This window comes from Narcine bancroftii, chromosome 2 (genome assembly GCF_036971445.1).
Source record: "Narcine bancroftii isolate sNarBan1 chromosome 2, sNarBan1.hap1, whole genome shotgun sequence".
Taxonomy (NCBI): Eukaryota; Metazoa; Chordata; class Chondrichthyes; order Torpediniformes; family Narcinidae; genus Narcine; species Narcine bancroftii.
Window position 1 is genome coordinate 26,574,425 of NC_091470.1, and position 22,634 is coordinate 26,597,058.

Consider the following 22,634-nt stretch of genomic DNA (forward strand, 5'->3'; position numbering starts at 1 on the left):
CAAGCGCTTCCCTGGATAGAGAATTCCACAGATTCACTACTCTCTGGGAAAAACAGCTTTTCCTCATCTTGGTCTTAAATCTACTCCCCTGAATCTTGAGGACGTCTCCCCTACCAGTGAAAACAATTTTCCTGCCTCATAATTTGAAATGTTTCTATAATTTCTCCTCTCATTCTTCTGAATTCAAGCTCCTCGTAGGTCAACCCCCTCATCTCCAGAATCAACCTGGAGCAAGCAATTTCAGAAAACCAGGCAATTCTATTCTGCCTCTGTACTGGCCAGTTCTGATGAACGATCATCAACCTGCAATGTTCACTCAGGTTTTCTCGCTTCCCAAAGGAGTTACTTGACCTGCGGAGTATTTCCAACTTGCTCTTTGATTTCAGATTTCCAGTAACTGCAGTGTTGGTTTATTTCGCAACTTTTAAAAAACTTTTTTGCTCTCTCCCCTGTCCTCATTCACCTCCTTCGACTTGGAACTCTTCCTTCAAGCACTTGTTTTGCAGATTGTGCTTGGAATTTGCAGCATTAAACCAGAACCAAACCATTGCTCTGCCCAATCACTGCCATGAACATGACCTGTACCATGCTGCGTGTCTACATTTAAATTTAAAACTGGCTTAAGAGGGATTCAAATAGAAACCCATCTCATCCGTTAACCTTCTTTGAGAAGAATAGCTGCCATTCCTCCACAGTCTGGCCTACATATTATCCTGAAACATGCAGAGGGAAACTGGAGACGAGAAAAAATGCTGCTTTGAACTTCCGGCCAGTGAATCAAGTTAAATAGAAGCATCACATGCTTAATTGTACACTAATTGCCCATTTGTCATAGCTTTGGAGTTTCAGGATTCATCCATTTTTCCCAGTGACAAAAATTGATGTACAGGTATCTATGATAACTCATTTCTGTTTGTTTACACTCTTAACAATTTCACTTGAAGATTGTTTAATTCAAGAAGTTTAAACTTTATACAACGCCAGTTTGGTTAATCAAAAAGCCCTCTCATTCAGAACAATGTAATTTAAAGGTCTAAAAAGGTGATGAGCTTGGAACGCAAATCCAATCAAATTTTCTCCTCCTGCCATTGATCATGTTTGAATATTAATGGAGTGAATGATAAGAACTTAAGGGCAGGAGTCAGCCACAAAGCAGAAGAAGGCATCCACAGGAGCATGGCCGATCTTCTACTTCGACCCTATTTTTTTGCCATAATTCCACATTCCTTATTTCACGTCCAGAGCGAAGTAAAACACGAAAGTCTGCAGACACCATGACTGAAGTAAAAACACAATGTTGGAGAAACACAGCAGGTCAAACAGCAGCCTTTATGTCGTAAAGATAAAGATACATAACCAACATTTTGATGTCTGAACAAACTGGTGTGGGGGTTGGGGGTGGGGGGAGGGAAGGAAGGGCAGAGGGGAAGACCACAGTCCCACAGGCAGGAGGTAATAGGTGGATAAGGGAGGGAGGGCATACACTAGCAAGCAGGGGGGAGGGAGGATGCTTCTGTAAATGGAGAGGGAAGGGGTGGAGAGCTGGAGGAAAGAGGAGAGAGGGATGGGGAAGAAAGGGGGAGCAGGGTGTGGTGCGCTGTTAGCCAGAACAGACACACACAAGGTAAAGACTGTACAACATGCTTTAATCCACAAAGACTTCCACAGAGACAGGCTGGGTGTGGCTGCAGCAACTCAGTGTGAGGCCTCGGGAGGCTGGCGCAGACTTATATCCCGGAGGGTGATTGACACCCGACTGGGTGGGGTTTGATCCCTTCAGGTCGACTGATTGGCAGCTGGCCAGGTGTTGTCCTGTCCCCTTACACTCCTACAGGTACAGAGGTTGCCCCCTGCAGTAGGCCAGTGGTGTACCACCACACAGGGAGTAGGCTAGCTGAAACTGGAGAATTCTATGTTAATGCAAGTTGGTTGGAGAGTGAACATCAAACATATCTCAAAACTTGCAGCAATTAATACCAGCATTTCTTTTTCTTCCATAATTGGTAAGTTCACATATTTATTCATGACATGATGTTGCAAATTAACTTAGCTTGATATAGAACATAGAACATTACAGCACAGTATAGGCCCTTCAGCCCATGATGCTGTGTGCCAAATATAACTACCGAACCAAAAAAAAACGAATCCTCCCTATGTCAAAACCCATTATTTTCTTTCATCCATGTGCCAGTCTAAGAGTCTCTTAAATCCACCTCGTGTTCCAGCCTCTGCCACCACCTCTGGCAATGCAGTCCAGGTACCCACACTTCTCCGTGTAAAAAAACATGTCCCTGATGTCTCCCCTAAACTTTCCTCCTTTCACTTTGCAAGCTTTCACTTGAAACCATTTAATGTTCATGTCACTGACGTTTGTAATTTTGGAGATGATCTCCTTAGCCAAATTGTTAATTGGATTGAAAATAGTTGGGATCAAGCACAAAGTCTTATGGTACCCCATTCGTCACACCTTCCTAACTTGAGAGGATAGAAGAACTTGTTTATTCCTGCCTTTTCTATTTGATCTGTTAACTAAATCAGATTTTACATGGCTACATCACTTACCATTCCATGTGTTCCAACCTTGGTCACCAGTTTCCTGTGTGGGATCTTATGGAAAGCCTTCTGAACTCGAAATGCATCACATCCACTTGTTCCCCCCTCATATAACTCATTTACTCTGCATGAAGCACGCTTTCTATTCATGAATGATGACTTTGCTCAATCTTGTTAATATTCCTTGATGAAGGGCTCAAGACCGAAACACTGGTTACCGGTATAGATCTTTATTTTTGCTACATAAAGTAGACTGTTTGACCTGCTGAATTTATTCAGCATCTTGATATCATAATCTTCAAGTTCATTATCATCTGATTGTGCCTGTACAGAAACCCAAAGAAACAGCGTTCTCCAATCTTCGGTGCAAGACAAGCACAACCAGGACATAACACACATACAGACAAATGATACATATGCAGAACATATCAACACATATAAAAATAAACAAATATTATTTAATAAATAGTCAAGTTCTGGAGGGTTTGTATGAGCCATTCATTCAGTCGTCCAGAGGTCTCACTACCTGTGGGAAGAAGCTGGTTTTCAGCCTGGTGGCACTGGGTCTGATACTCCTGTAGCTCTTTCCCAAATGGGAGCAGCTGATAGATGCTGTGCGCAGAGTGGCAGCGGTCCTCAATGATGAGAGATTCCAGCATTTTCTTAAATATCGTTAATACCTGCTTTCTCTTCCTCTCCTTCCTTTAATCACATTTGTTACCTTCCAAGATGCAAGAAATGTTCCAGAATCTAAAATAAATTGAGAGATGGTCACCAGAACATTAATTACCTCCAAAGCCACCTCTTTCAAATTTTTGGGAAGTCAATCAATTACTCCATGGGAGATCTTACTTTCTAGTTCTTTAATTACTTCAGTAGTTTTTATTCACCAATACTAATTTCTGTAGTTTCTTGTAGCACTCTTGGTTCTCTGATATTTCTGAGAGGTTTTTTTTTTGTATATTCATTTATGAAGACAGAAAGAAAGTCCTTGTTTAATTCTCCTGTCCCTTTCTTACTCCCTATTATGATTCTTTTTAAGTCTCTGTAAGTAAGGGACTGTTATTTGCTATCACTTGCCTGTTCTTTCCCATAGTCTTGTAATGTCATAGAGTCACACATCAGGGAACAAGCCCTTCAGCTCAATGTCCATCTTCTAAAGTCTTCCTATCCAGGTAAACTTCCAAATGTCTTGAATGTTGTAATTTTACCCACTTCTATAGTTTTCTCTGTCAGCTCCTTCCTGAGTGAATAGGTGGCTCCTCAGGTCTTTCTGAAATCTCTCTTCTCTCACCTTAAATCTATGCCCTCCAGTTCTTGAATCATCTACCCTTGGGGAAAAAAAGACTATGAACATACAGAGATCAATCTTCTTTTTATGCTTTTTATTAGATTATTCTCATAACCCATTTTCCTTTTGTTTCTCAATTTCCTGGTTATCTGTTTTTTAATTTTCTTTTAAATTTCGAGATACAGCACAGTAACAGCCCCATATGACCCACGAGCCCGTGTTGCCCAAATACGCCAATTACCCTATGAAGCCCGTATCTTTTGGAGGGTGGGAGGAAACGGCTCACCCTGAAGAAACCCACACAGACATGTAGAGAACATACCAACTCCTTGCAGACAGCACTGGCTTTCAACTTGGGTCACTGGTGCTATAATAGTATTATGCTCATTGCTACACTAACCATGCCATCCTGAGATCTGAAGCATTCCCCTGCTTCAAGCCTTTGAATTTTTCCAACAACTTCATCAAACTTTTCCTGAGAATTAATTGCCAAGAGATTGCAAAACTATTTTTCTCTGTTTCTCCTTGAAGGATTTTCTGTTTGAAATATTTGTTGCACGTCATGCAATACTTCTTTGTTAGCCATTGAAAGAAGTATTACATGATTTCATGAGTCCACTTCAGACACTATATTTTTCCAATTCCCACAGCCAACCTATTCCTGTTATTATCAGTCATCTTTGTTTAAATTGAAACCCTGGCTTCATATGTAACTATGCAACCTTCGCACAATGTAAAATTCTGTCCTACATGGTCATCATTTCCTTAGGATCCTATTATATCAGAATTAGTTTCTTATTACATTGTATTAAATTGAAAGTAGCCTGTCCTTTTGGTGGTTCCTCAACATACTGATCTAGAAATGTGTCTTGCAGATATTCCAAGAATTCAACTCCTGCATGTTAGAATAAATTTGATTTGCATAGTCGATATGTTGATTAAAATCCCCAGGATTACTGCATTACCCTTGTTACATGGATTTCCAATTTCATCACTTCTCTTGATCACATCTAAATATGGAAGATTATTCCTATGTCCCAACTGTAATTACTTCCAGTATTTCCTAGAACCACCAAGACTTATTCTTTTTTGAACTAAGGTGCTTTATGCCTTTATACCAAGTGAATTCATATCATCCCTTACCCCACCCCAAAAAGACAGCCAACATCATAAACGACCTCCACCACCCTGCTCATGCTGCTTTCTTTGGGCAGAAGGTGCAGAAGTCTGAAAACCAGCACCTCTTGTTTTAGGAACAGCTGTCAGCCAAGCTCCCCTTGGACTACAGAGTAGCTCAGTCATTGTTTGGAATTCTGTTCTGCTGAACCATCAGGATCCTTTCTCAGACATTGCCAAGTATTTTCTGTTTTTATATCAGGCTGTCCTCACATTACCATCCCCAAACAGTTCTAGCAAACTTGCCCACCAAGATATTGGTCCCTTTCTAGTTCAGATGCAGCCCGTCCTTTTTATAAGGGGTCAACCTCCCCTTGCTACACTAATCATGGAGAGCTTCGGCCCCACAAAAGGACTGGCTGCACTATTGCAAAGTCACTTTTTCTTCTATTAGGATCTTGGTGATTTTTATTTTATTTTCATTTTTGTTTAGTCATTTTTGTAGTTTTATTTTCATGAAGTACCTGTTCAGCTGCAAGAATTTTGGTGTAAATGTACGTTGTTCAATGTGTATGAGAATAAACATTATGATATTTCTTTCTTTATAATCTATAGCTCTCAAATGTCCAGTGCTCTGTGCTGTTCTTCAAACTTGTGAATGCTGCATTTATTTACATGTGGTGCTTTTAAATTTGTTATATTTAAATATTTTACAAAGATTTAATCATTATCATACCTATTCTCAACTTCTGCAACACACATATTAAGAGGTATTCGTGAGGCCCTGCACTTTCAGAGTGAAGAGAAGATCTCCTGTTGGGTGGTTACATTCCCTGTAGATGAGACCTGCATATTGGATTTCCAGTTCACTATTGCCAGTTACTCTTTAGGCTAACTGGCCAATACTCCTGTTCAAGACTCTTTGGTGTAATTTCCTCTTTCTTATACAGCAGAAGTCTAAAAATCGGAATACCAGAAATCTGGACCACCCGAGAGTCCAGACTTCTTGAAAGCACTCCAACTTTTAAAAACATTTAGCAGGCTTTTGTGAGCCTGCATGCATGCGTAAGCTCCACATATGCACAGAAGTTGTGGAAATTACTTTTTTAAATTTTGGTACTTTGTATTTTGTATGAAAAAATGTTCCATTAATAAACTATCAAAATTTACCTGTTCATCTCTTATCATTCTCCTTAAATTTGAATTGTAAAAATGGGGAAAAAAAATCCTGGGTTTGGAAGGAACAGGTTAGGGTTTAAATAATTAATGTACTAAGTTGGATAATCTATTGTAAAAAGTTGCCTGTGCCGGTTGTATTTTGGCTGCCTGTCATCATTAAATAGTTGCCAATTTATTCCTACTTGTATGTTCAACAAGTTTTGTATTAAATGCACTATATAAATAAAGTACTACTGCCCAAGAATCAAGAAAATCCAAAAATATGGACTGACCCAATCTCCAAACAGTCCATATTTTAGGACATTTACTGAATAAACCTTGAACCATTCAAGATCATATTTGCTCCCTGAATATGCTGTGCTTTAGTTTCCAATTTCCATTGGAATGAACTGCAATTGACTGTGTATCATTGTTCACTTTATAGTTGGTTTGATTAGTTTTAGTTTATTTATATAGCACATTTAAAACAACTCACATTGACCCAAGTGCTATACAGATCATAAATTACATCTTAAGTGGCTATTTAAAGTGCAGTATAAAACGGGTCCCCGAGGTTCAGAATTGTACATTCAACATGGCAACAGTCAACATTTACCTCAAAAAGCTTGTGAGTGAAAATACAACTTCAGCTAGGATTTAAAAGAGTTAAAGGAAGGAGGTGATTTGATGGAGGGAGGAATATTGTTCCACAGTTTGGGGGCTGCTGTCACGAAGGCGCGATCTCCCTGAGTCTGTGATTTGAGCGACGAGCAACGAAGCACGCTAAATAGATTCAATTAATAATACTATTTTGGCAGATTTCTCAGCTTATCTTTCTTAGTTTTTCTGCTCAGTGATAATGATATGGTAGCTGCTTCCAGTAGCAATGTATTTTGGGATTTCCACTGCAGTATTTAAAAGACTTTAGGGAATAGTTGAATGTGTCTTCCATTTCTTGCTGTTGTACTTCACAGATTTTTTGGTGGGGAGCTTTTAGTGATTTTACTGTATGGAGTTGGTGAGGTTACTGGAGCATATTGGTTTGTTTCCTGGATATTAAAAAAAATGATTTTGCATGCTTGCTGAGGGATTTTTGGAAAGATTGCTACTTTATTTTGATGAATTTGTGAGTTGATTTCATTGAGTTTATCTCAGCGAGTTTGCTGGAATATTTTGCTGAGTTTGCCGGAGCATTTTGACGATTTGTTCATTAGATTTGACAGTTTAGCTAATTTGTGTCATGGATTTTGTTGTTTAACTTCAGTGTTTGTTGGATAGTTTTGATGATTTTGTCGAAGTATTTGGGGACGTTGGCTTGTGGGTATTGATTAATTATTTTTGCTGCATTTTGATGATCAGAAGAGTGGATATTGATGATCTCCTAAATTACATGAACTATTTTGAGTGTTCTGCTTATTCCACATGTGAATTTCTAACAACAAACTGACAACTATTAAACCTTAGAAGAGCAATCTTACTGGCAACGACATATCATAGAGAATGGAACATAGCCCTTTGACCCGATGACCATGCTGATTGAGTTGCCCATCTCAGCTATTTCCATTTGCCAGAGGGTGGGAAGAAATCAGAGCACTCGAGAAAGTCTGCTCAGTCAAAAAGAGAATGTACAAACGCCTTACAAGGAGGATCTTGGGTCACTGGTTCTATAGTAGTATTGCACTAACTGCTACTCCAGTTATGCTGCCCTAAAAAGGAACTCCATTGGTTACCGTTGAAGCTCAAAAAAATATTCAGAGAAAGAAAGTGAGTCTTTGAATTTAACTAAGTGAGCCTTGACAATCCATCCCAGTCGAGAAATGTCTTAGCTTGCGGCGCCACCTAGAACTCCCCACAGTGGCACAGTTGAGTGCTATGTTAAGCAAACCACATGTGGCTACCATGTGAGAGAATAACATAGACAGCGGTTTTATTGTCGTGAACTGTGGCCTTTCAAATAATTCGTCCTTTGCAGTTATGGAAAACAATATTTTTCTCTTAAGTATTTGCCCGAACAGAGAACAAGGGCCTATTGTGTGATTCTTCATGTAACTTCTTTCAGGTTGATTTCTGCAAAAATCTGAAAAGCAACATATGTAGGTCAGCCCAAAGTAAACCTGTCTTTTTCAAAGAAGCGAATGAAGACGACGTATACATTCTGTTTCCTGTAAATGTTTGCCGACTTTGCACATTATTTCTGAAAACTGGAAATATGTTTTCTTATTCCTCTTTACGGGTTTTGACCCTTTGTCATTGACTAACGCCCACCTTTAATGCAACACAACAGACGTCGATGATTCAGTTTTGTCCACCATTTTAGGATAGCGTAATCAACAGTTCACAGATTCTAGTTCAGGTTCTGAAGCATTGCAAGAAGCTTAAGTCAGAATACATTGCTTCCCTTTGGTAATGATAATTACAATGAGATTATTGTCATACACATTGTACGGTCCACATATGCCCTGAAATTCTTACTTGCTGCTGTTAAACAGATATTTTGTAAAAACAAAATCCACAACACAACTAGAATCAGAATCAGAATTTATTGTGTCATTAAATTAGTTGTTTTGCATGGCAGGTGCAAAAATTATTATAAATTGCATTTATTAATAAATAAATGAGCACCAGAGAAGAATAAAAAGGGTTTGTGTTCCATCCAGAGATTGGGTATTCATCTTCAGGCTCCTGAACCTCCTTCCTGATGGTGGCAGTGAGAAGAGGGCATGGCCAGGGTGGTGAGGGTGCTTTCTTGACACTGCGTCTTGTAAACGTCCTTAATGGAGTTGAGAGTAATGTCCATAATGGTGCTGACAGAGTTCACAGCTCTCTCTGGCCTTTTCCAGTCATGTGCATTGGCACCTCCATACCAGACAGTTATGCAACCAGTCAGAATGTTCTCTGCTATACATCTGTAGACATTTGCAAGTGTCCTTGGTGACGTACCAAATCTCCTCAAACCCTTAACCAAGTGTAGCTGTTAGCGGGCCTTCTCCATGGTTGCATCGACATGAAGGGTCCAGGGTAGAGCTTCAAAGGTATTGACACCCAGGAATTGGAAGTTCTTGACTCTCGCCACTACTGACCCCTCGATGAGGATTGGTTTGTGTTCTCCTGGTTTCCCCTTCCTGAAGTCCACAATCAGAAACTCAAACTGCAATAGAATACTTAACTGAATTAAAAAGAGACAATCAATTTTTGAATTATGAATATGCTCCAACTGTATCAATAAAGACCAGGGGTGGGCAACCTTTTTTGGTTAAAAAAAACTCACATTCCACCTTAAGTAATCCCGATGTCATAGCTGCTCTGTAATTAGTAAGTCATCGCTTAAGGTGGTATGTGGGTGGAAAGAAAAAGTTTGAAAACTACTGTTTTAATCGTACTTGATTGACTCGTTATGTGCACGGTTTCATAACTCCAAAGGAAATGGGCCAATGACAATTTTTCTCAAGCCAAATATTTCAGTATCAATTGGGTCCAGAGCAGGGATTCCTAACCCATTTTTTCTCTGCTCACATCCCACCTTAAATAATGCCTTACTAATCACAGAGCATTTATGGCATAGGGATTAGTAAAAGTGAAATGTGAGGATTTTTTTTTTATGTTGCCCACCCCTGATTATGGACTATAAAGGAAGCTTTCAAATTAATCTCATTTATCCACTGACTACTGAACCTTTTTTATGTTGAGTAGGTGACCTCTGGTTTGAGACATGCTAGCCAAAGGAAGCATTTACTCCCCAATCACATTAACAGAAATAGAGAATGCTAGACGTACCCACCAGGTCAGGAAACATCTGCGGAGGAAGAAACAGAATCAAATATTCAGGTAGCTGACCACCAAGTGACCTTGTTGGAATTTTAGTTATTTCAATGAGATCACTTCTCGCATTTCTTAGCTCAAGAAAATTAAAGGTTTTACTTGAGGTCAACTCCGACTCCTGTTCGGCTCCGAATCATGGGTCCTCTACCGGCATCACCTACAGCTCCTAGAACACTTCCACCAGCGTTGTCTCCGCTCCATCCTCAACATCCATTGGAGTCCTTTCATCCCTAACGTCAAAGTACTCGAGATGGCAGAGGTCGACAGCATCGAGTCCACGCTGCTGAAGATCCAGCTGCGCTGGGTGGGTCACGTCTCCAGATTGGAGGATCATCGCCTTCCCAAGATCGTGTTATATGGCGAGCTCTCCACTGGCCACCGTGACAGAGGTGCACCAAAGAAAAGGTACAAGGACTGCCTAAAGAAATCTCTTGGTGCCTGCCACATTGACCACCGCCAGTTGGCTGATATCACCTCAAACCGTGCATCTTGGCGCCTCACAGTTTGGCGGGCAGCAACCTCCTTTGAAGAAGACCGCAGAGCCCACCTCACTGACAAAAGGCAAAGGAGGAAAAACCCAACACCCAACCCCAACCAACCATTTTTCCCCTGCAGCCGCTGCAACCGTGTCTGCCTGTCCCGCATCGGACTTGTCAGCCACAAACGAGCCTGCAGCTGACGTGGACTTTTACCCCCTCCATAAATCTTCGTCCGCGAAGCCAAGCCAAAGAAAGAAAGATACTCCGAATATATTGAGAAAAGAGCACTTAAGATTTGCTTTCAGAATTTTTTTTTTGCTTGAGAAAATAAAACTGAGTTTGACCAGGCATTTAATCCCAGCTGCAGCATTTAGTCCAAAATGTGACAACAGAGCTTAGGGCAAAAATATATCTTTTGTTGGTAATCATGGATTCATAAATTAATATAATTGTTTTAGTCTAGGATAATAAGTAACCCATTGAAAATATCCAATAAATCCTCGTCTATGTATACTGGTAAACTGCACCATTATTCGTGAACCTCGTGTGAAGGAGCAATTATAGTCATTGAGTCCTACAATAATGAAACAGGCCCTGTGGCCCAACTCATCCGTGTCGACCAAGATGTCCATTTAAGGTTGTCCAATTTGCTTGTATTTGTTCCATATCCCTCTTATCCTTTCCTATCCACGTATCTTTCTAAATTCCTGTTAAATGTTATAATTGTAGCCACCTCTACCACTTCCTCTTGTATATGTATCACACTCTGTGTGAAAAAGTTGTCCCTCAGTTCACTTAAATCTCCCCTTCACACCTTAAACTTAACCTTCTAGCGTTGGGCTCTCCTACACTGGGGAAAAGGCTGTGACCATGTATCTTATCCATGTCCTGATAAGCACCCCCCCCCCTTTAATCTCCTATACTACAAGACAAAGGAAGTTCTATCCTATCCAGCTTCTACTATTCAAGTCCTCCAGGTCTGGTAATGTCCTTGTGAATCCTTTTTGTACCCTTTCGAGTTTAATGATACCTCTCTTATGTCAAGGTTCCAGTACTGGGCATAATATTAAGGTGGCCTTGCCAAACGCTTGTAACATAATGTCCCAATTCCTGTACTCAGTGTCCTGACTGATGAAGGAAGGGCATGTGACATATTTTCTTCACCACCCCGTCGACCTACGTGGTCACTTTCAAGGAACTATATACTTGTGCCCCTCTTTGTTCTACTTCGCTCCCCTGCACCCTGTCATTTATTATGCCAGGCTGCCAAACTAAATCTGAAAGTGGCAAATGTGAAGAAATGGTTCTGAAGTTGTCATGCTTGCTTCTGACTCAAAACCACTCCAGTGGCATCAGGACTAAAATCTCAGCCAATTATCGACTGAATATGTGCTACATTGTCAGAGATCCTGACTTTCAGATTAATCTCAGGTGGGTTTGAAGAATTCCAAGGCATAATACTGAAGACAATTTGAGAGATTCTCTTCAGAGATTTAACCAGTCCATATTTGTCAACTAACAACACTAGCACAGACTCTTTGGTCAGAGATAAATTGCTGTTGGTGGAATTCATTCACTCAGTCAGGTGTGTCAAGTTATGTCAAAATGTGGTGATTAACTCTCTCCAAGATGATCCAACATTAATAGTACCCTGAAGCTGCCATAGGGACAGAGTACTGGCTGCTTTATTCCATCTATCCATCCAGTTTTCTGTTTTGCTCTCCTTAGTCTGTTTTACTTCATCGCTTGCTCTTTTCTCCTATCCATTGGAACCATACATCCAAAACCTATTTATTTCCACTTGGTTATCAAGGGAATAGGGTCACTTCTCCTTGATGTCCATGGAGTTTGAGCAATCCTATTCAGCATAATTTTACAGTCGATTCATTTTTTTCCAATTTACTTTTCTTATCTTCTCGACTACAGTTCTACAATTCTCAAATACTTCTACTGATGTACTGTAAAGAGCATTCTGGCTGGTTGCATCACTGTCTGGTACAGAGGTGACCGTGCTCAGGACAAGATAGAACTCCAGAGGGTTGGTAACTCGGCCGCGACATCGCAGGCACCAGACCTCACTCCATCGAGGACATCTACCAGAGGTGGGGTCTTAAGAAAGCAGCGTCTATCCTCAAGGACCCTCGCCTCCCAGGTCATGCCCTCTTCACTCTGCTACCATCAGGAAAAAGGTACAGGAGGCTGAAGGTGAGCACTCAGTAGCACAAGGACAGCTTCTTCCCCACTGCCTAAATGATCAATGATCCAAAGACACTGTCTTACTTTAAGATTTTGAGCTCTGTTATTATTTATTAAAGGTGGTTTACGTGAATATTTACACTATGACACAGCAGCAAAACAATGAATTTTGTGACTTGTTCATGAAAATAAATTTTGATTCTGATTCCAATTGACAGGAAAAGTGTGCTTTTAGTCTGTGCATAAATTACCTGCAAAAACAAGGACTGGATCATTTCTACTGCAAGCGGTGGTTATACTGAATTCCTTGTTGTTGCTTAATTCTGAATCCAGAATCTCTCCAGATTGTACTAAGCTAAGGTGCTGAATGTACACTAATTCCCCATACTTGCTCTTGGATAAGTCCTGCCTTTAAAACTCAGAATCAGAATTTATTGCCACGAACATGTTTCATGAAATTTGTTGCGTTGCAGGGTGCAAAATTGTTATAAATTATATTTTAAAAAATATAAATTAGGGGAAAACAAGAGAAAAAAGAGGTAGTATCTGTGGTTCATTGTCCATTCAGAAATCTGATGGCAGAGGCGAGAATGCCATTGAAGTACTGCTGGGTGTTCGTCTTCAGGTTCCTGAACCTGCTTCCCAAACGCAGCAGTGAGAAGAGGGGAATGAGGGTCCTTGTGGATGGAGGCTGCTTTCTTGATGTCCTTAACAGTGTGAAGACATGCCCAGGATGGCGCTGGCTGAGTTCCCAACTCTTGAACAAAATCAACTGATTTTCAACTGATCTGTGGAGAGAGGAACATTAACCCTGTTCCTCTACCTCCACAGATGTTGCCTTCCGAATTCAATTTCAAATTTCCAACATCTGTAGTTGGTTGCAGTTTTTATCTTTATTTTCAAATACCTCTCTGGGTGCCCTATACCTTCCACTCCTGCCTCTGAAGATATCCATCCAGCTGTGAATGTGAATTTAAATTTGCTCTGATATTCCTACCAATCTCTCGAGCCACAGCTCCAAACATCTGGAATTATCATCCTAATCTTCTTTGCCTCTGGGTCTGCACTTAGTGCCATTAAAAGGCCAATCGCCTTGACCAAGCTTTCGATCGTCTGCCCTCACATCTCAGTTGTGGTTCTGTGTCAAGTTCTGTTTGATAGCATTCCCGTGAAGTGCCCCAGGCTACTTTACAGCATTAAATGCAGCAACTAAATAACAGGTTGGTTTTGTGTTATGTTGAGAAATCACATGGTTGTATGATTTAAACCTTGGAACTGCCAAGCAGGTTAACTCCCCAGGCTGACAAGACTTCTTTCAAAGCAACTTAAAGAGCAAGCTATTGTATGCAATGATACTAAACCATAAAAAGGTGAATTCCACATCAGAATATATTTCAGTAAAAGATCACGTTTTGATGGAAAACACGACTCACGCTTACAAATAAGAGTTTATGAGATGGGCATATATCTTTTTTAAAAATCTGACCTTCATCGGGCACTTTCGACAATTTTTTTTTCTTTTTTTTTCCTGTTTTTAAATTTGTTTCTCAGTCCATCTGAGATGAGAGGAGGGGTGGGTGGGAGAGTGAGGGTGGGGGGAGGGAGCTGTGGTGGCCACATTCTTCCTGTTACCAGCTTTTTATTTCAGTGTGAGCTCAAAATGGAATTTCCTCTTTTAAACCAATATCAATGATGTGGGTGAATTTGCTGACAAGGAGATTGCTGCCCGAATGTCCCGTGATCTGCTCTTTGGACATAGGAAGATCAGGCAACTATACTTGAGGAAAAATAACTCAGATACTGCTTTCATAGATATCTGAGTGCAAAGGTGTTGCAATCCCATTCCCTCCAATAAATTAAATGCATCGAACCTTTCTGTGCCTGGAATCCAAGACTAGCGGTCCTCAAGAAAAGAGTCAGAAAACCATGACTCCTTCTGCAAACAAAACAACATGCAGATGTTGAAAATCTGAAATAAAAACAGAAAATCATAAAAGTTCTGTGGTAGCACATCAGTTGTGTTTCCTTACTGGTAATCCAGACTACAATCAGTAAGGATTGGCAAGAACACCTCCTCCTCAACTTCCATCAGTACTGGAGCACCACAGGGCTGCATTCTTAAACCCTTGCTCCACTCACTTCACATCAATGACTGTGTGGCTTGATATGACAATAACACCATCTACAAATTTGCCAACATTACCATTGTAGTGGATTGCATAAAGAAAGCTAATGGAGAGATTGAAAACTTGGCTGAATGGTGCTCCAACAATAACCTTGCACCAATGTCACCAAAACTAAAGGAGCTGATTGTTGGCTTCAGGATGGGAAAGCCGGAGGTAGACAATCCAGTAATCATTGGGAAATGTGATGTGGAGAGGGTGAACAAATTTAAGTTCTTGGGAGTCACTATCTCGGAGTATCTTTCCTGGACAGGACACATTAATGGCATCATGAAGAAACCATGTCAGTACCTCTACTTCCTCAAGAGTTTGTGAAGGTTTGGTATGACACCAGAAGCCCTGGCAAATTTCTTCAGATGTGTGGTGGAAAGTGTGCTGACTGACTGCATCACAGTCTGGTTTGGGGACACCAATACTCCTGAGCGTAAAGCCCTCCAAAAGGTCATGGACACAGCCCAGGACATCACAGGCAAAACCCTCCCCACTCTCGAGAACATCGACAGAGAACGCAGCAATCATGAAGGATCCACCCCGCCAAGCACAAACTATGCTCTCACTGTTTCCATCAGGAAATAGGTATAGGTTTATTTGGTTTTTTTAAATTTAGAAATACAGCACGGTAACAGGCCATTTCAGCTCATGAGTCCATGCCGCCCAATTTACACCCTATTACTCTAAACCCCCATTCATTTTGAATGGTGGGAGGAAACCAGAGGCCCCAGAGAAAACCCACACAGGCATGGGAAGAAGTACAAACTCCTTACAGACAGCACAGGATTGCAAACCCAATCCCGTCCCGATCACTGTCGCTGTAAAGGTTTTGCGCTAACTGCTACGTCAATTGTACTGCCAGGTTCAGGAACAGCTGCTACCCCTCCACATAAGACTCCTCAACAACAAACTCAATCATGGACTCATTTAAGGACTCATTTAATTGATTTTTAAAAAAATCTCTCTGTATTGCAGTTTGTTTACATTTGTTATCAGTTTACAGTTCTTTATTTGTTTGCATGTATACCACAAGTACAGTTTTTTTTGCACTAACAATAAGTGGAAATTCTGCTTCACCACAGAAAAAGAGCATCAGGGTTGTACTCTGTACTCTGACAATAAATCTGAAATCTGAAAAACCAGAATATTGAACTTAGAACAGTACACCATAGAACCAAATCCAGCTCATGATATCTGTGGCAATGACAAATCCAACTTAAACAAATTCCATCTGCCTGCAGATGATTCACATCCCTCCATCACCTGCTTGTTTATATGTCTGTCTAAATCCCACTTAAAAGTTGCCAGTGTATTTGCTTCCACCACCTCCAATGGCAGTGTGTTCCAGACACCTATCATTCTCTGTTCAAGAAACCGATCTTGCAAATCTATAAACTCTCTCCTGAACTTGACCACCTCATTTTCTCTATGGACATCCTGAACTTGACCACCTCATTTTCTCTATGGACATCATGAACTTGACCACCTCATTTTCTCTATGGACATCCTGAACTTGACCACCTCATTTTCTCTATGGACATCCTGAACTTGACCACCTCATTTTCTCTATGGACATCCTGAACTTGACCACCTCATTTTCTCTATGGACATCCTGAACTTGACCACCTCATTTTCTCTATGGACATCCTGAACTTGACCACCTCATTTTCTCTATGGACATCCTGAACTTGACCACCTCATTTTCTCTATGGACATCCTGAACTTGACCACCTCATTTTCTCTATGGACATCCTGAACTTGACCACCTCATTTTCTCTATGGACATCCTGAACTTGACCACCTCATTTTCTCTATGGACATCCTGAACTTGACCACCTCATTTTCTCTATGGACATCCTGAACTTGACCGCCTCATTTTCACTATGCCTGTAGTTTCTCTAGGATTGTGTTTTTACTTCAATCACATGCATACTTCTCCGTTTTACTTTTGACATTTCTTTCCAGGGGGAAAAAAAATTGCCCTATTTATGCCCCTCATCATTTTTATGTACCTTGACCCTCCAAAGCTCCAGAGAAAATGATCTAACTTTGACTATCCTCTCCTTATAGCCCAGGCTAGATCTTGGTGATCATCTTCTACACCCTCTTCAAAGCTTCCACATCCTTCTTGTAATGAGATGACTAGACCTGCACACAATTCACAATTCTTTGGTTTGTTCTACACAACTGCATCATGACTTTACAACTTTTATACTCAATGTCCTGACTGATAAAGGAGAGTGTATTGCTCACCACCTTCTCCATCCTATCTACTGTGGTACCAATTTTGCGAAGCTAGGGACTGACCCCCAAGCTCTCTCTTATTGGTCCTGCCGCTTCCTGGATATTTTCCACTTACATTTGACTTCCCAAATTGCCACATCTCACAATAGATGGATTAAGCGGCATGTGCCATTTCTCTGCTAATATTTCCACTTGATCTATATCCTTTGACAACCTTTCTCATTAGGAGGAAGGGTCAACCATTCAGCCCATCAAGCCTGCTCTGCCATATCATGACTGATCTCCACCACCCTGCCTTTCCCCATGCCCCTTAACTCCCCTACTTTGTAAAAATCTATCTTGTCTTAAATATATTCACTGAGGTAGCCTCCACTGCTTCATAGATTCATCACCCTCTGAGAAAAGCAGTTCCTAATCATCTCCATCCTAAATCAACAACCCTAGATCTTCAGGCTATGTTCCCTAATTCTAGTCTTCCCCACCAAGGAGAACAATTTACCTATCTCTAACTTATCTATGCCTTTCATAATTTTATTCATTTCTAAAAGATCCCCTATCATTCTTCTAAATTCAAGCAAGTACTGCACCCAAAAACAAACCCCCCTCATCTTTGGAATCAATCTGGTGAACCTACTCTGTGCTGCCTCCAAAGCCAATACATCCTTCCTTAAGTTAGGAGACCACAACTCCTGTTAAATTTTGTATCTTCTGCAAATTACTGATCACCCCACCTACACACAAAAGATATAGAGAACTGAGTTCAAATCTCATCATGGCAGATGTAGAATTTAAATTACATTCTGGATTTTTAAAATTTTTTAAAAGAATTGGGTTACAAAGACTCACAGCCCTCTGAAACAAAAAGATGCCTTATTTCTGTTTTAAATGAGTGACAATTCTTGTTTAAACTGTGCTCTCTGTCTTGAGATTCTCCTGCAGGTTGAAACATCCTGTTCACATATATCCTGTGAAGAACGCTCATGATCTCAGATGTTTCACCATCATCTCCTCTCAATGTGCAAAACTCCTCCTTCCCAATCCTTCCTCATAACACTTTTGCAGGTATTTGAACACAAGACGAAAGTCTGCAGACACTGTAATTGAAGTAAAAACACAATGCTGGAGAAACTCAGCAGGTCAAACAGTGGACTTTATAGCACAAAGACAAAGATACATAATCAATGTTTCGGGCTTCACCCCTTCATGAAGACCTCAAGCCCAAAACTTTGGGTATGTGGATTTATCTTTGCTTAGTAAAATACTTTGTTTGACCTGTCTAGTTTCACAAGCGTTGTGTTTTTACTTTTCAAATAGTAAACTATTTCTGAACTACTTCCAATTCATTATCATACATCTTTAAAATATAAAACCAATATTGTATGCTGTACAGTATTCCAACTGTGGTTGCACCAGTACTCAATACAGCCTTATGCATTACCTCATTACTTTTGATCAACCCTGTCCCCCCAAGTATTTAAATCTTTTGCTCTCTTTCTTTTCTTTCTTTGGGGTCTTTGGGTTGGGAAGGAGGAGGAGGGTTTGGAGGGGGGGGATTAGGTTATATACCACATGTATTTTCTTATATATAATTAATTATTAATTGAATGTATGTGACTTTAAAATGTTAAATAACATATTCCAAAAAAAAACCCAAGCATTAAATGAGAATATTCTGCCAGCTTTCCCAATTTCTTGCCGTACTTCTATAATACACTGTTGCAAATCATGCAACAGGTTGTAAAGCAAAAAAATCTGTCATTGTTCTTTCACTGTGACCCCATTTAAATCCTAGAGTTCATCATTCAATCGCAACCTCCACCGGAAGAATTTCAACGATTCAAATCACTGCATGGCCTTTTCAAGGGCAGTGAGAGATGGGCAATAATTGCTAGCTTATTCTCTCAAATGAACAAAAATTAACTCTGCAGGCCCATCGGTACATGCAAAAAGAACAGAAAAATGAATATTTCAGATGTTGAGGCAGTGATGTACCATCAAACAGCTGAGTAGTGGAACAATGAGGCTTTTAAAAGCTTAAGACTGGAACACTAACAAACAACCATCCACCTCCTTGACTGATCAGAGGGGCAACCTGCAAGGGGCTATGGGTAGGAATGGTCTCGGGAGGTGTGTCCTGTCGATAGCAGCCAATAACGGAGTAACAGTGGTTTCCTACATGCAGTTTAGGTTCAAGGTTCCTTTTATTGTCACATAATAAAACATAATACACGATATGCTTCAACTTCCATCTGCTGTAAGACAAATAGTCACCATGAGCATTGCTCAGCACCCCTAACAACAGGAGAAAGAGAAGCAAAAGAGGGTCCCTTCAGAGACACTGAGTGTCTGTAGGTTGGCCTCCAGTGCTCATGTAGCCACCATAGCCGCACAGACTCCTGCTCAAGCCCGAGCTCCAGGTCCAACCATCCAAATCGATCAGCATCCATCGTTTTACTGTATCAGCGGTGCTGTCTTTGGAAGGGACGTGAAAAGCGATCAGATCCGTACCTCAAGAGTGCAGCCAGTGGACACTGTAACTATGTTGTCACATTGCCTCAGCTACTTGCAGCAATCATTATGGGAGCAAACCCCATGTGCGGCTCCATCAGGCTGTGCATGGAACCAAAGGATGAGGGCACCAAGTGCTGCCATGTGCTGAGGTTCCATATTTTACGAAAGATGGGCCTGGTCCCATTGCCAACTAATGAGCCAATCAAGAGCCACATTATCTATTCTATGAAGTTCGTCCAGGCAGCCAGCTATGAGCAGAAGTCCACCAGACAGAGGTCAGCTTGGAACATGCTACAGCTACTGAGGGACAATGACATGATGGGCACTGTGGGGTGGTTCTTCAAGCAGACTGTCCAGACCATCTGTCAGAATGCCTCATCACCAGTGCTCCCTGATAAGCTCTATGACTTGGCCTGGCTGGCAGTGACAGGAACCCTCCCAATCAGATCATTCCTTTGCAACAGAAATATTACCCGCAATACGCATTGTCCCCAAGTCAGTCGCCCACCTCTTTGGAGAATGTGGATTTGATATGAGTGGGTGGAGAAGGGCGCAAGGGTCTTTGTCATGGTTCATCCCAAGCAGCTGCATGAATGAAGACTCCGTGATTTATGGGCATCATTCATGCAGTGAATGATGCTGCTTGGTTTGCCTGAAACCTGTCAGTCTTCCAGCAGAGTGAGATCTCAGGCAGGGAATGCTGCCAACAGCAGGGCTATGTGCTGAGGGACACACTAGCCCCTTTCACACTTCCGATCCCGTGTTGACCGTCTAATGTAGCAGATCCATTCCCAGTAATCATGTGGCGTGAAATGTCCAAACTTGGCAGGGCGTGTTAATTTCCTGTTAAAATCAACTGGGCTCTGACACTTTCCCCCCACCAAGTGTCAGAGCCTGGCCGAGTTAACTCACTAATCACCTTCTGGCGTGGTGAAAGCACAACGTGCTCTCTCATTGTCACCACTGTAGGCGGGACGCCCCTCCCCCACCTCCCACATCTTAAAATGCCGGGTTGCCGATTAACCAGGTAAATCATGGGGCAGTGGGAAAGGTTTCCGAGGGCGGCAGGCCCGGTAAATTTTCCCACCTCCTAGGAGGGTCGGCTGTGTGAAAGGCACTCTGGGTGCAGCCAACGTCAGAGCTTTGTAGGGAAGGACCCTGGTCAAAAGTCCATCCACTACCAGAGACTGAGAGGTTGACACTGGAGGGGAAACCCCTCAGACAAGAAACGTGTAGTTCTTGCAAGAGTCCAAAGGAGCAACAACTGTGCTACGAAGCAAGAATGTCACAATGACAAATCAGGACACGAGAAGACATTGCATGGTTTTCTTTTGAACATGATTTTATCATGAATAAAGTTTACTTCTGGAAAAAAAAATTCTGGGGACATATCATTGAGAAATACACAAGAAACTGATTCAGCAAGGCCAGTGGAAATCCTTGCTGAACTGAACTTTAAGTAGGCAAATTAGGGTTCCCCCCCCCCCCCCCCCTTCTCCTACACTGTTCGGTCAAGTTTGTCAGAATATTTTAAAGCTTAACTCAATATTATTTTTCAATGGGATTGAATCATGAGGCAAATCTGTCTATTTCCAAATAAATTAATGAAAAGCTGGACTTGATTTCCTTTTCGAGTGCCAACTGTAAATGCAAGGTTTCTAAGTCAGCTGTGTGTATCTATTTACAAGTACATTAAAAAGCAATACTGTTTCATCTTCTTGCCTTGCCAGGTTGCTTTTTATTTAGTTTTTAATTTTGTAAAATTCACCCCACAACAAAATTGAGAAGTAAGATTGAGAGAGTCATCCGAGAAAGGAAGGAAAAAATAGGAAAGCAATCGGAGACTTACTTTGAACTGCATGCCACTTTCAAGCAGGTATATCAGATTATGAGAGGTATGGATAGGGACAACCTGCACCTTTTTCCTTGGGTGAGAGTGGCAAATTCCAGAGAACATCTGTTTAAGGTGAGAGGAGGAAAGATTTTTTTACACAGAGCTTGGAATGTGTTGCTGGAGGTGGTAGTGGTACAACAGAAAGACATTAAAAAGAAAGGCACACAGATTTAAGTGAAATAGAGGGTTATAGGTGTGAAGTAGGGAAAAAATAGATAGTTGTGGAGGAGGTTTGCGTAGGTCGGCACAATATCATAGATCTGGGCTGTGCTGTAATGTTCTATGTTCTAAGACCTGCAACCACAGGAAGATGTTGGACAGAGCGCTGTGCTGAGCCTGCAACTCCATATCTTGTCCATCACTAAGATTTCTATATAGAAACATATAGTTTCTAGATTCATAGAATCATATTTACAGAGCTCTACAGTACAAAAACAGGCCCTTCAGACCAACTCATTCATCCCAACCAGGATGCCTACTTAATGAATCACATTTGTCTATCTATATCCCACCCACCCACCCACTCCCTCTCTCCCCATCATGTTTTTCCAGTTCAAATACCTATACAAATGACTTTGAAACATTGTAATTGTTACTGCCTCTATCATCTCCTCTGGCAGCTATTTTAACACTCTACATGAAAAAAATTGCCTCTCAGGCCTCCTTTAAGTTTTTCCTTTCTCACCTTAAATTTATGCCTTTAGCTTCAGGCTCTGACACCCAGATTATCCGTGACCTTCCCAGTCTTGTAAGCCTTTATCAGGTCAGCCTTCTATGTTCAAGTCAAGCCAAGTTTATTGTCATTTGATTGTACAAGTACACTCTGACAAAACAGTGTTCTCTGGGCGTGTTAGAATCAACAGAGCCCATCCAATCTCTCCTTGGAACTTACATCCTTCCTTCCAAGAAATATTCTGATTAATTTCTTCTGCACTCATTCTCATGCTACCATATCCTTCCTGCTGTGTGGTGACCAGAACTCTGTACAATTCTCCAAGTGCAGCCTTATCAACTTTATGCTCAACAATAACATATGACATTGTGTTCCCCTGACTTTTAATCAACCGAGTCTCAGTCAAGTGAGGTAGGGGAAAAAAAAATAGATTACTGTGGCATTGGTTTATATTGCCCAGCACAACTTTGTGTACTGTGGTGCAATGTTCTGCGCTCTATGTTCCAAATAACAATGAAGTACTTTG

General features: G+C 41.1%; 1 long non-coding RNA gene across 1 annotated transcript; it reads right to left on the reverse strand.

Annotated features, from left to right (window-relative positions):
• Positions 1-1,473: 1,473 nt before the first annotated feature.
• On the reverse strand, positions 1,474-22,404 carry LOC138752273 (uncharacterized). The gene is made up of 3 exons (XR_011350468.1): positions 22,121-22,404; positions 14,484-14,581; positions 1,474-3,303 (listed from the first exon to the last, which is right to left on the reverse strand). It is a non-coding gene; the product is annotated as an uncharacterized lncRNA (long non-coding RNA).
• Between the last annotated feature and the right edge of the window lie 230 nt (positions 22,405-22,634).